At 41.8% G+C, this 13062-nt stretch overlaps 1 long non-coding RNA gene across 1 annotated transcript in view; it reads right to left on the bottom strand.

Moving 5' to 3' along the window:
- Positions 1 to 1576: 1576 nt before the first annotated feature.
- The window catches only part of LOC108351983 (uncharacterized), a 282038-nt gene continuing 270552 nt past the window's right edge, over positions 1577 to 13062 (bottom strand). Inside the window, exon 7 of the long non-coding RNA XR_015629808.1 lies at positions 1577 to 1789. This is a non-coding gene — a long non-coding RNA (uncharacterized LOC108351983). The remainder of the gene's footprint in view (positions 1790 to 13062) is intronic.

The following is a 13062-nucleotide window of genomic DNA, read 5'->3' as shown; positions in this document are numbered from 1 at the left end:
GAGAAGAAAAAAGAAAAGTAAAAGAGTTCAACCCCAGACACACCTTCATAGCAAGTTCTAGACCAGACTGGATTGCATAATGAGACCTCATCTCAAATAGTCAAACAGGCAAAATACAGTAACTGCAGCACAAACAATAAGAAAATATCAGCCTGACTTTTAAAATGACCTAAGATCAGATATGAGCCCGTCCAAAGGGACAGCCCGGGGAAACCGTGCTTGATTCCGCAGTGGAAGGAGAGAACCATCTCCCGCAAGTTGTCCTCTGACCTCTAGGCGTGCGTAACGGCATCACACTCACCAGACACACAAAAACACACATACCAAGACGTGAGTATATGAGGACGTCCAGACTGCTAATTGAAGTATTTATTAGCTAATAAACACTGAGAGCGGGGGATAAACCTCACACGTGCATCAATAAACAGGATGGTGGGGCCCAGGAGAGCTACCGTGTGCAGCATTAGTAGGAATTACAGTCACACAGCCTCAACGGAGAGCAACCTCAGGCGCAAAATGTCGATTTAAAAAGCAAGCTTTAGAAGAACCCGCATCTATAAAACATCTTGTATGGATTTCAAAATGCTACGTTCTCTCAGATACATGTTTAAAATGCATTACAACTTAAAAAGGAAAAGAAAGAAAGAAAAAAGCGAGCCAACAGAAAAATATAAAGACCAGATCAATCGCTGGTACAAGAAGTAGGACACCTGGACACAGGTCAGGACTGTCTCCCACTTGACCATCTCACCTCTGGCCCAGGACATAAAACAAAACAACAACCACAACAACAGAAGCCAAACAAACAAAAGAACCCAGGCCAACTGAAAACTACATCAATAACAAAAAACACTGTAAGTCCCTGAGATTTCAGGGCTTATGTGCTGTGGTGACGACTGTTTGCCAGCTGAACAAACACAAAATCAATGCGGGATTCTGTTGGTCCTGTTCTGTGACGGGTTTCTTAACTATGTTTTGTGTCTACCTTCGTGGCTTAAAATATCACACCTGCAGGCTTACACTCTAGTTTGGGAACCAGACTGTGGGCCCGAAGATGGCGGGATGAATCTTTCTGAATAGGTCCCCCGCTGGATGGGAATTATATCGGAAAAAGAAATCGACCCGCACTTAGATGGCTCTTGGATGAGAAACAGCAGCGAGCCCGAGGGTGTGACATTCATTAGGCCCTTCAGGGGAAAAGCTAAGCGTGGAATCACAGGAAGCTAGAAGAGAAAGCAGTCCTTAGACAACGACAGATCCAGCGTTTACCCTCAGAGAGTGGCACCAAGGAAGGAAGCAGAGAGAGCAGGATGAATCCGGAGAAACATTTACCGATCTCCCACTGGAGCCCAGCCCCGCAGTCTGGCCTATGGGAAGAGCCCGAGCGCAGTCATTTCCTCCACCTGCTTCCTTCGCCACTGACCTTTGATTTACACCCACAGCATTCTTCCTCTCTGCTTGCCGCATCCTTCTTCGCTTTCTTTCTTTCTTTCAAATAGAGAATGCTTTCAAATAACTTTAACAATATTTACCTCTCACAGTCTGAAGTCTCTTCTCATCCTCTTTTTCTTTCTTTCCCCTCTTTGCGGAATCCTTTTAAATATTTCCTGGCTTGAGTTATTTCTCTGTGTTGGCTGACCGTCTGCTGGGTAAGACCCACATGTTTCTCTGGGGTCTCAATGTGTTAACCGTTCTTAAACACAAACAGACAGACAGATGTGCCTTCCTCCTTTCCAGTATGGTGCCAGTGCCTCCAGTCTCAAAGATTTTCATGCTTTCTCCTTAGCGCCTATATTTTCAAAGATTGAAAAAAATAGGTCCTTTTAATGTGATATGAAATTGAAATTAGCTTCAAGAATGTTAGGATATATTCAGATCCAGAATTAATGGAGAGATATGAAATATTTAAAGGGCTTCCTTTAATTTACAAGGCTCTTTTCACAGATGCGTCAAAATGCTAAATATATGTCCTACCCTCTACCAGACTGCTCGACCACAATTATGCCACAAACCTATATAGAATCAAGTCTAGCGGAGTATCTTCTGGAGAGTAATGATCAGGGTTCCTATTTTCACCCACCTCTTTGACGTGGGTCAAGTGACATTCAGTCAGTACACCGTGCTTCTTCTGCTGGATTAAAGTACACTAGAGGTTGGGACATCTATCCTTCAGTACCATAGAGAAATAAAACAGAGATCTTACTGTATAGGGCTCAGCTGCTGCCATTTTTAGAACAGAGCTTGTGTGGATTTTTGAGGAGCAGAAAGTGTGAAGACCATCTACGGTCCATACCACCCATCACCCATGTGTCACTTTCCTGCTTGTTGTCTCCCTCTACTCTGCTATTGTCTCCCTCTACTGATATAGTTCCTTTGTTTGGCAGTGGGGGGAGACTTCACTGATTTCTCCAGGGATACATGTGATCTGGCCTAATCCAATCAGAACATTTTTTTCAGATGCAGTGAAGTAAGGAGGAAATAATGCCACCAGCTACAATGAGAAAAAGTATTCACATTTCATGGAACTTTGTGAATGTCTCCATTGTTGTTTATTTTACTTCAGACCCTCATTCGCTCTCAGCCGGAGCATCTGTGCACCTCTGTGATGGTTAATGTTGAAGATCACGCTGACTGAACTGGGTGATGCCTTTGAGATTGGGAAAGGGACCTCTAGCACCTATGCGGGCATTTCCACAGGAGAACAGACCGTGAAAGCTCTGACACAGTCGATGGCTATAAACTAGGGTAGACAGACAGATGGGCGCCTCATTAAGGAGTCATTGAGAAGCTCGCCTGGCCCTGGCTCTTTTCTAACTTTACTCCCCTTTGCTGTGAGTGGAACAGCTCTGTTCCCAGGATCTCGCCTCACCACGATGGATGGATACCTATGAATCCCATGACTGAAATACATCTTTTCTATGTTTTTAAACATTTTTAAATTAAAATATAATTAGACCATTTTCCCTTCTCTTTTCCCCCATGCAGTCCCCTATTCCTCTCTCTCACATCCGTGGTCTCATTTCTTTCACTGCTTTTACACACATCACAACTGGGACTGGAAGTGTCAATCTCACTTCTAACTCAACATTTTTACCCATGCTCCTTTGCTTCAGACAATTTTTTTTTGTAGAGAATCTTCAAGGATGCTTTTGTATGTAGACCCTACTTTAAAAATTACCTTTCAAAAATTCATACCCCTGGCCACTCTGTCTAACGAATTCACCAAATCACTAATTTCCCATTATAATTCTAGATTTGATGTTTGTAAGTACCAATTTTTAAAATAGTGTCTCCATTTTATAAATAAAGATAGCATTCGTTATTTCAGTAAAAAAATCAAGGCCTCAAGAAAGAGCTCTCTTCCTCTCTTCCCTCTCTGTCCCTTCTCTCCCCATTCACCTCCTCTTTCCTTCCCTCTCCCTTTCCATCTCCCTCTCCCTTCCCCCCATCTCTCTCTGCCTTTCTCTGTCTCTACTACATTCTTGGCTCCTCTCCCCGTGCCATAAATAGTTCATTCTATATGAAAAAAGCAAGCAAGCAAGCAAGAAAAGAAATGATAATGGAGTCAAAATTTCCAGTGACCAGCATGGTGGACCAGCCATAAAGTGCATAAGTGGCATTCACAGGTTGGTGGTAACCAGTAGCTATCTAGTTGGACTTGGAGGGTCTGCACATCAGGAGAGAAATAATTCATGACACTAAAAAGCTAGCCAGCTTTCCAGAGCTAATGTTGTCGCAAACATTAGAAAAGGACCTACTACCGTCTCTTTGCTGGACCAGCATAATTCCTTAGAGCATTCTAAATATTATCCTTATACCCACAGAGAAGTGTAGCTGCCATCCATCATCAGAGATTGATGGATACGCTTTACAGTAAATGGAGAATATGGCAGAAAACCACAACTGGATACAATTTAGAGATCAACATCGATGGGGATCCCAGATATAGTAAGTCAGTCTAATCCACAGCTCCAGCATCTAAGACCAAGAATGGCATGGAACGGGGTGGAAAGACTGTAAGAGCTGGAATGTTAGTAAGTCTGGTGAAAATGGCTCTCCTAGACGTGGCTTCATGGTGAGGTCGGACAATGGCACTATCAATGGACATGTAATACTGGAGGGAACATGTGGTCTCTTCCCTAGACTAAGAACTACAGGCAACTAATGACTCTTGGGAGAGGGAGAACTAGCCTCCCTGGGGGACAAGGCCCCTTACTGGTTGTTCAATACAGAGTGGTGAGTAATATGCACTCCACTGGGTTGTTGGGTTAGAGTAGATGACACCGTGTGTTAAGTGGTGAGGACTGTGCCTCACATACAAATTGCTCCCATATATTGGCTCACTACAGTTGTCATAATTATTCCAAGGTTCGAAATGGGTATGCTGTACCTTCCTTAAGTGACACCTGGTCGTAAATATCAGATGTCAGGAGTCTTGAGATTACTGTGACAGTAATCTCTGTCACTCTGAGTACGCCTTGCAACTCTGTGGCCCTCCTGAAAGACCTTGTGGTATTATGGAGGGCTCACTATCAGGTGACATTTCTTCTGTGTCCCTCAGTCATACACACAAACAACAAAAGTGTACTTGGCAGGTTGTATTTGTGCATTCATACATCATACACACACCACACACACACACACACACACACACACACCAATGATAATCAAAGACAAATAGGCTATTAACTTGAGAGTTGTGGGGAAGACACAGAGTGCTTGGAGAGAGAGTACTTGGGAAGAACTAGAAGGAGAAAAGGGAGGGGGAAATAATGTGATTCTATTTAATTTAAAAAATGTATTTGAAAATAAAAACAACAAAATTCAAAACAAAACATGAACAAGGTTGAAATATTGAACTAGGAAGTTTCATCCTTATCCAAACTTAGGTCAGACTATTATTTAGACCTCGATTGCTGAAACTGTTTCCTTGAAGGTAAATACTTCACACTGGGCATGGTGTCAAACACCTTTAGTCAGAGCACTTGGGAGGCAAAGGCAGGTGGGTCTCTGTGATCTGAAAGCCAGACAGGTCCACATAACAAACTCCAGAACAGCCAGGAAGACATAGTGAGACCCCGTCTCCAGATGAATAAACAAATAACTGACCTCGTCTGGCAAAATAGTAATGTGGACAAAGTATTTCAAGTCCTAAAGATTAATTTCTGAAATCATTGAAATGTTGCCACCAGCATGCAGCAGAACGACAAAACTTAAAATAGCAGAGGAAAGCGTGTTAAAGCTGCTCACGTGAGAGGATCATATAAGGAAGAATTGAGTAACGCAGGGTTGCAGGTTTGTGGATGACACAGGAAACAGCATTGTGATAACTACAGAATGAAAATAGAAATAAAATATGTCGTCAATGTAAGATTTTGTCTTTCCGTGAAAGAAGTCCATTGGCAAAGCTTCTTCAAAAAAAACAAAAGTTATTTGTTGTTTCGAAGTGAGGTTATAGATAAATTATGAGTTCAGATATTTTCAACCTAATGTGATTTGAATTTAAGTAATTTAAGTGCAGTAATTTCACCATGAAATAGAAGGGCTATAATTAAAAGTGACTCTTGCCAAGATCTCTCGGAGACGTTGGTAGCACAAGAACAGGTGTGGGTGCAGATCTGAGTGGCGACCAGTTAACCCTGTCGATGCCGAAGGAGCCTTCTCCAAGCTTTTAGTGTTTACACCATGGGCATATTTTAAAGCAACTGCCTATTTCAGCACTGGGAAAAGAGTTAGTCATAGGCAGCCACGTGATGGCTGAATATACTGGAGAAACAGATACTGAAGTGGTTAGGAGGTGGATGTGAGCGGTTCTGCCTGGAGCTGTAACTCAGAAGGTGCAGCTGCAGTCCTCCCTTGGTCTTTTTAAAACATCAACTGGAGGTCAAAACTCAAAACAATGTGACCCTCTACACAACCTGAAACCTAAAAGTTTCCCAAGGCTTCTTCTGTGAATTAAATGGCCAGGATTACACACACACACACACACACTCTCTCTCTCTCTCTCTCTCTCTCTCTCTCTCTCTCTCTCTCTCTCTCTCTCTCCATTTGAATGAAGTTCAGGGCAGTTGATCAGAAAAATAAATTCAACAAAAGAAGGGCAACCTTAAACTCAAAAAAAGAGCAGGCAATCCAACACAAAAGGAAGCAAACAATAGACTTTGGCCATTCTGAGCTTCCCGAGCCTGTGCTGAGCTTCCCAGGCCTCTGAGGGAGTGAGGGCTGCTGAAGGTCTGGCCACAGCCTGACTAATCTAAGTCCAAGAAACCAATGTCAAAGCACCATGTGGCCCCAGACATGACTTGTGCAGCCTTGCAGCAAGCCCTTTTCTAAGGACACCTTAAAACTTTCTGATCCACCCTAAACCCAGTTTCCTTTGCTAATCTGTATTTCATGGGATCCTCATGACTTTTGCTTTTGAATTTGCCCCAGATGTGGGCCAGGAATTCCCATTGTACTTCCTACTCCTCTTCATTTGCACAAGAACATCCTACACCAACTCCTGAGTCTCTTGACAACACTGTCCCCATCAGCATTTCCGGTATAGACAGGACATGTTATAAATGGTACATGTCCCTGTCACAGCGCCCACTCCTTTTCAGACATGAGATGTGTTATCTTGGAATGATGTTATAAACAATGCAACTTTGTCCCCAGTGCCAAATCATTACCTTTGATTATTTTCCGAGCTAAGTAGAAAGTCCTTGTGTCCCCTCTTGGAATATAAAATGCTAGAGTACTAGACCTTGTCTTCTGTGTCTCCCCACGAGCACTCGCCGTGACGGCAAGCCCAGCGGCGACACGATGTATAATGGATGAAAGGCTTATAGAATTAGTCAAGAGGGAGGCAGAGATTCGTTAGTGCGTTAGGTCCCCTGATAGCACTAAAGATCAAAGGGGGTAGAAAATACCACAGAGTGGCCACACAGAACTGAACTGGGATCCCCGTAGGTCGTGGATGAGGGGGTCACTTCCCCTTCTTTCTTCTATTCCGATCTCACCTCCTTCCTGTAAGACCCTCTTCTCCCAGTCCACCTCCATTCCCTGGGGACTCCACCAAACACTGGCATAGACAGGTTTCCTTCTTCCTGTGGAGTCTCTCTGCCTTCCCTTCTAGTCCATTCCCATTCCTGTGTGTCAGCCTCCGGTACCTAGGAACACCGTGTGCCTGATACCCCCAGGAGCCACACAGAGCTGGAATAAGGAAGGTGATTCCCATGGTAGTCCCCAGGCCATGTTAGGGTCTCTCCATCCTCACTCAGCCCCGTAGCAGTCTGCTGCTGGTACCCTGCCTTTCCCTCCATTCACTGGTGACTAGACTCTTGGTACAAACCTTCTGACCCCCTCATCCACGACTCTCTAGATTGCTCTTTGTCTTACAGGAGCCCATTTGAAGGAATCCCTCCTCCAACCGCATCTCTAACTTCCCAAGGACCCTAAGGATCGTTTTATTCTTTCAAAACCCCTCTCAGCCATTTGCCTTCTCCTACCTACCTCTCGTCCTCTCTGCCACTGACCAACCTGAAAGAAAACTCTCGACAAAGCAAAAGAAAAATTCCAAGCGGACACCGCAATTTTAAATACTTATGCACCAAACACTAGGGCAAAGCAAGTTCATAAAAGAAATACTACCAATGCTAAAATTACATGATGACCCTCACACACTGATAGTAGGAGACTTTAATATCCATTCTAACTAATAAACAGACCATCTAGGCATAAACTAAATAGAAAAATGCTGGAATTAAATAATGTTGTAAATCAAATGGACTTAGCAGGTTATTTACAGAACATTTCACCTAAACACAAAAGAATATAGCTTCTTCTCAGCACCTCATGGAACTTTCTCCAAAACTAATAACATACTTGTATAAAAATAATTTTTAAATCCATTTTTCCTTCTGGTCCCTTCATTTCCTTCAATAATGATTCTGAGACTAATATTTATTATTAAATGCTTAGGCCGTAAGCTTTGGCTCATTCCCTGACTATCTCATAACTTATTTAACCCATTTAAACTACTCTATGTCTACCATGTTATCTCTCCTTCAGTCCCAGCCCACTTCTTCCTTTGCTTCTCCTCAGCATCTCCCTGCTGGTTTACATCCTTCTTCCCAGTCTGTCTCCCATCTCATCTCTCTCAGCTCTTCCTGTGTCTCTTTTTTATCTCTTACCATTTCCCAGAATCCCCTCTCTTTCTGCCAGTGTCCCGCCTCCTATTTATTGTCTCTTCTTATTGGCCATCGGCTTTTTTACCGACAGCTGATATTTATAAGAGATTCTCTCTACATACTTGGACAAAAAACAAGTGTCAACAGATACGAGAAAATTGAAATGCCACTCTGCATTCTATGTGGCCATTATAAATTAAAGCTGGATAGCAACAACAATAGGAACAACACGAAGCCTACAAGGTCATGGAAACAGAATACTCACCACCAAATGAAAAAAAATGGGTCACTTCAGGAATCAAGAAGGAAATTTAAAAAACACCTTAGAATTGAATGGAAATGAAAACGCAACATACTTGAACTTAGGGGACCCAGGGAAGCCAGATCTAAGAAATAAATTGGAGAGCTATTATTAGCAACTTAACAGCACACCTGGAGGCTCCAAAGCAAAGGAAGAAATAAGAACTCAAAGGAGAAGACACTGAGAAATAGCCAAACTCAGGAATGAAATCAGAAATTCAAAATATAACGAGTCAATGAAACAGAGAATTCATCTCAGAAAAATCACGAGATTATAAACCCTTTGTCAATTTAAGCCAATGACAGAAATAGAAGATCCAAATTAGTAAAATATGAGATGAAAATGGGGATGGAGGGAATGAATCACTGGTCTAAGGAATAATAAAGACATACTTTATAAAAACCCATATGCCATCAAAATGAAAAATCTAAGACAAAGGGATATAATTTTTGATATGTATGACCTACTTAAACTAAATCAAACCCAAATAAGCAATTTAAACCTATATCCAACATCGACCTAGCTGAAGAGAAACTCAGAGCATCAAGAACAAGATAGTGATGTCCACTTGTCCCATACCTGTTTAAAGTCTTGAAGTCTTAGCTAGAGCAATTACACAACTGGAGGAGATCACGTAGGAATACAGATAGCGAGAAAGAAGTCAAAGCATCTTTATTTGCAGATGACGTGATTTATATATAAAGACCCTCCAAAGTCTAACAGGAAGCTTCTGCTGCTGATTGACACTTTCATCAACGTAGCAGCAGGGTGCAAAATTAACTCACAAAATCAGGAACCACTCTGTATACAAGTGGGCTGACTGGAAGAAACCAGGAAAACGGTACCTTTTCCAATAGCCTAGAACAACACACAAGTGAAAGACCTGTATAATAAGAAGTTTAAGACGTTGAAGAAATAGACTGAAGAAGACATCAGAAGAAGAAAAGATCTGCAGAGCCCATATAGTGAATTCATATAGTGAAAATGGCCATTCTATCAAAAGCACCCTACAGATTCAATTCAACCCCCATTAAAAGCCCAACACGAAAATTGAACACAATAATTCTTCACAGAAAATTGAAAGGACAATTTTCAGCTTCGTATGAAAACACAGAAAATCAGGAAAGCTAAAACAATCCCGACTAATAAAAGGACTACTAGAGACATAGCCACCCTCAATTTAAGGGTGTACTACAGAGCTATCCTAATACAAACATGAGGGTGTTGGCATAACACCAGACACCTTGATCAGTGGAACTGAACTGAATATGAGATATAACTCCACATACCTGTGGACATTTTATTTTTCCCAAGTAAGCCAGATAATACATAGTTGAGAAAACACAGCATCTTCCAAAACTTATGATGGACTGTCTGGGTGGCTACATGTATGAGGATTCAAATAGATTTATCACCCTGTACAAAACTCAGCTCCCAGTGGATCAAGGACCCCAAGATAAGATGAACTACCCTGAATCTGATAAAGGAGAAAGTGGGAAATAGTCTTGAACTCATCGACACTGGAAAAGACTTTCCGAATAGAACACCATTAACACAGGGACTAAGGCCAATGGCTGAAAAGCTTCTGTGTAACAGAAAGTACATTCTCATCTGACAAAGTGGCAGCCTACAGAGTGGGAAAAGATTTTTACAAACGGAGGGTTAATATTTAAAATATATAAAAACTTAAAAATAAAACCTAGACATCAATTTAAAACTGGGTACATATCTGGACAGAGTTCTCAAATGATACACAAATGACTGAGAAACCCTTAAAGAAATGTTTCATATCCTTAGTCATTATGGAAATGCAAATCAAATCTACTTTATATTTCATCTTCCACCACTCAGGATAGTCACGATTAATTTTAAAAAATGACAGCTAATGCTGGCAAGGATAAGGGAAAGGATTGATGCTGGCAATGAAAACGTGCGTACCCATCTTGGAAATCGGGAGGCTGGGGATATAGATTCAAGATGCAGCTGTAACACCCTTGGGCACACCCACCCAAAGGACAACATTGTACTACAGAGACTTTTACTCAACTTTACTCATTGCTACTTTACTCATAATAGCCCAAAATTCCAAACAGTTTGGATGTCCATCAACAGGCGAATGGATAATAAAAGTGTGAATTACTCCTCTGTTAAAAATGAATTATAAAATTCGCCAGTAAATGGGTTGAGCTAGAAGAAGTTATTCCAAGTATGATTACACAGATCCCAAAGAACAAATAGCATGTATATGCTCTGATATGCAGTTGTTAGCTTTTAAGCCTTCGATAAGTGTGTTACAATCCACATAACTGCAGAGGTTAGGTTCTGAGTAAGGAATGGGGTGGATCTCACAAGGAAGAGGAAATAAAGCGTACACTACAGAGAGAAGAGGGGGAGACGGGAGTGGGAAGACTAAGTGTGGAGGGAAAGTAAAGAGGGGCCTACAACTAACACTCAAAGCCACTGGAGGGATCCTGTGGAAACCCGTAGAAGACTCTTAAAATGTCTACATATATAAAAGAATTAGAAACGCAAATAACAGGGAGACGATGCTCAGCCTAGACATCTTTTGCCCCCAACTGAACCATCCTATGCCAGCAATGGCTGACGTCTAGTTTAGTCGTTGGTCAGAAAGGCCTCATGGAAGCCCCCAGACAATTAAAGCTATTTTCAAGCAAGTCATTGCCCTAGTGTTTAAACATCTCTCTCAACACAAAGACACCGAGGTAGTGCCTATCTAAAACCATCACCCTATTGACCAGTTTTCATGGCACTGGAATTGACTCCATGCCCTACCAGAGGAGAAGGTAACTAATTATCAATCCAGCTACAAACCCTGCAATCTAGAACAGTGACCCATCTGCATGATATCCTGGAGCAATAGTGACACGAACGATGTGGGAGAAACCAATCATTCCCACTTGTGGAAGGGTACTCCACAAGACGGAGTCCACGCCTGACACTGCGTGGGCAGCCAAGAACATGGAGCTGGTGGGCTGTGGATCTATGAGAAAAGCAAAAATGATTATTCCTGCTAAAGGAACATAGCAATACAATGACCCCTATGACATTCGGCTGTGCCTTATCTATCCATCATCAGAGAGGCTTCCTCTCACAGTTGACGGAAGTGAAATGTCTCACAACTGAACAACCCACTGGGGGAAACTTTAGAACACTGAGTCCTAAGGGATGCCTTCATCAATCTTCTCCTCTGAAGGCTCAGGGAGATACCCCAAAAGGGAAGTGGCAAGAATGTAAGAACCAGAGAGGTTGGAGGACGACTGCAAGTAAACAATGTTTTTCTGACACGGCAGACTGGGACGCTCTTATGAACTCAGAGACTGTGGCAGCGCACACGGAACCTGTACAGGTTCAAGCCACTCTGGGTCTCAATGCTATGAGGGGGAAGCGGACACAAGCTCCCGTCCCTAACCGTGAATACATCTCCAACTGACATCTGCTTACAAAGGAAAAACTAGGTCTCTCCAGTGGATTCTCACTGTGTACATTAAACACGCTTAATAGCAGGCCTCATGCCCACAGTAGATCGTCAACATAAAATTGACTCAACTCCAGTTTTACAGACTTTGTCTCGCATTACTTAGAACATTTTTTTGTCTTATCGGTCTTTTCTTTGTAGATCATGATTCTGAATTTTGTGTTTTTATGGGTTATGTTGTATCTGTTCCTTGTGGTTTCTCTTTGTGTTTTGTTTCATTCTGATTTGTTTGCCTTTTGGTTACTAATTCTTTCTTTTAAAGTATCAAATTAATTTAATTTTATTTGTTTAATTTTATTTCTTACTGATTTTATTTTTTTTTTCATTTTATTGGTTATTTTATTTACATTTCGATTGTTGTCCCCTTTCCTGGTGTCCCTTCTGCAAACTCCCACATCCAATGCCCCTCCCCTTTGTAGCTTTCTAAAGAGAGAGAGAGAGAGAGAGAGAGAGAGAGAGAGAGAGAGAAAGAGAGAGAGAGAGAGAGAGAGAGAGAGAGAGAGAGAGAGAGAGAAACTGTGGAGTTGTTGGGGTAGGCCCATGGGGAGGAGGACCTGTGAGTTAGGTGGGGGGGGGAGGATAATCAGAATGTATTGTATGAAAATGATTTTCAATAATAAGGATATAAAAATAACAAAAACCTTTCCAAAAGACCTTACTCTGGGCCTTATAGCAAATCTGCCTTATTTTTACCCTTCAATTTAAAAGTTGGCAGTATAATTTTTCCTTTCTTTATCCCTTGCTGGTACCTGATCACGTAGAGTTCCATCAAGGAGTTACCCTGAAGATCTCTGGCCAGTATCTGGACCATCTGCTAATTTAACTTGGCAGATGTTCAGATACCAAAAAAGAAAATCCCTTCTTGCATACATACTACATTATATGGCACCTTACAAGCAAGTGCCCTAATACACGGCATATGAAACTACATAAAAAAACACCACAGACATATGAAATGATTCCATTGCAAGGATGGCCAGCAAGCACAGTGTCTATACGGAAATGATTAGAAGATAGATAGATAGATAGATAGATAGATAGATAGATAGATATCACTAGCTATGTATTGCACACAATGTATTCCACACGTATTG

Source organism: Rattus norvegicus, chromosome 9, assembly GCF_021556685.1.
Source record: "Rattus norvegicus strain SHRSP/BbbUtx chromosome 9, alternate assembly SHRSP_T2T, whole genome shotgun sequence".
NCBI classification, from domain to species: Eukaryota; Metazoa; Chordata; class Mammalia; order Rodentia; family Muridae; genus Rattus; species Rattus norvegicus.
This window is presented reverse-complemented; position numbering and strand designations above follow the sequence as displayed.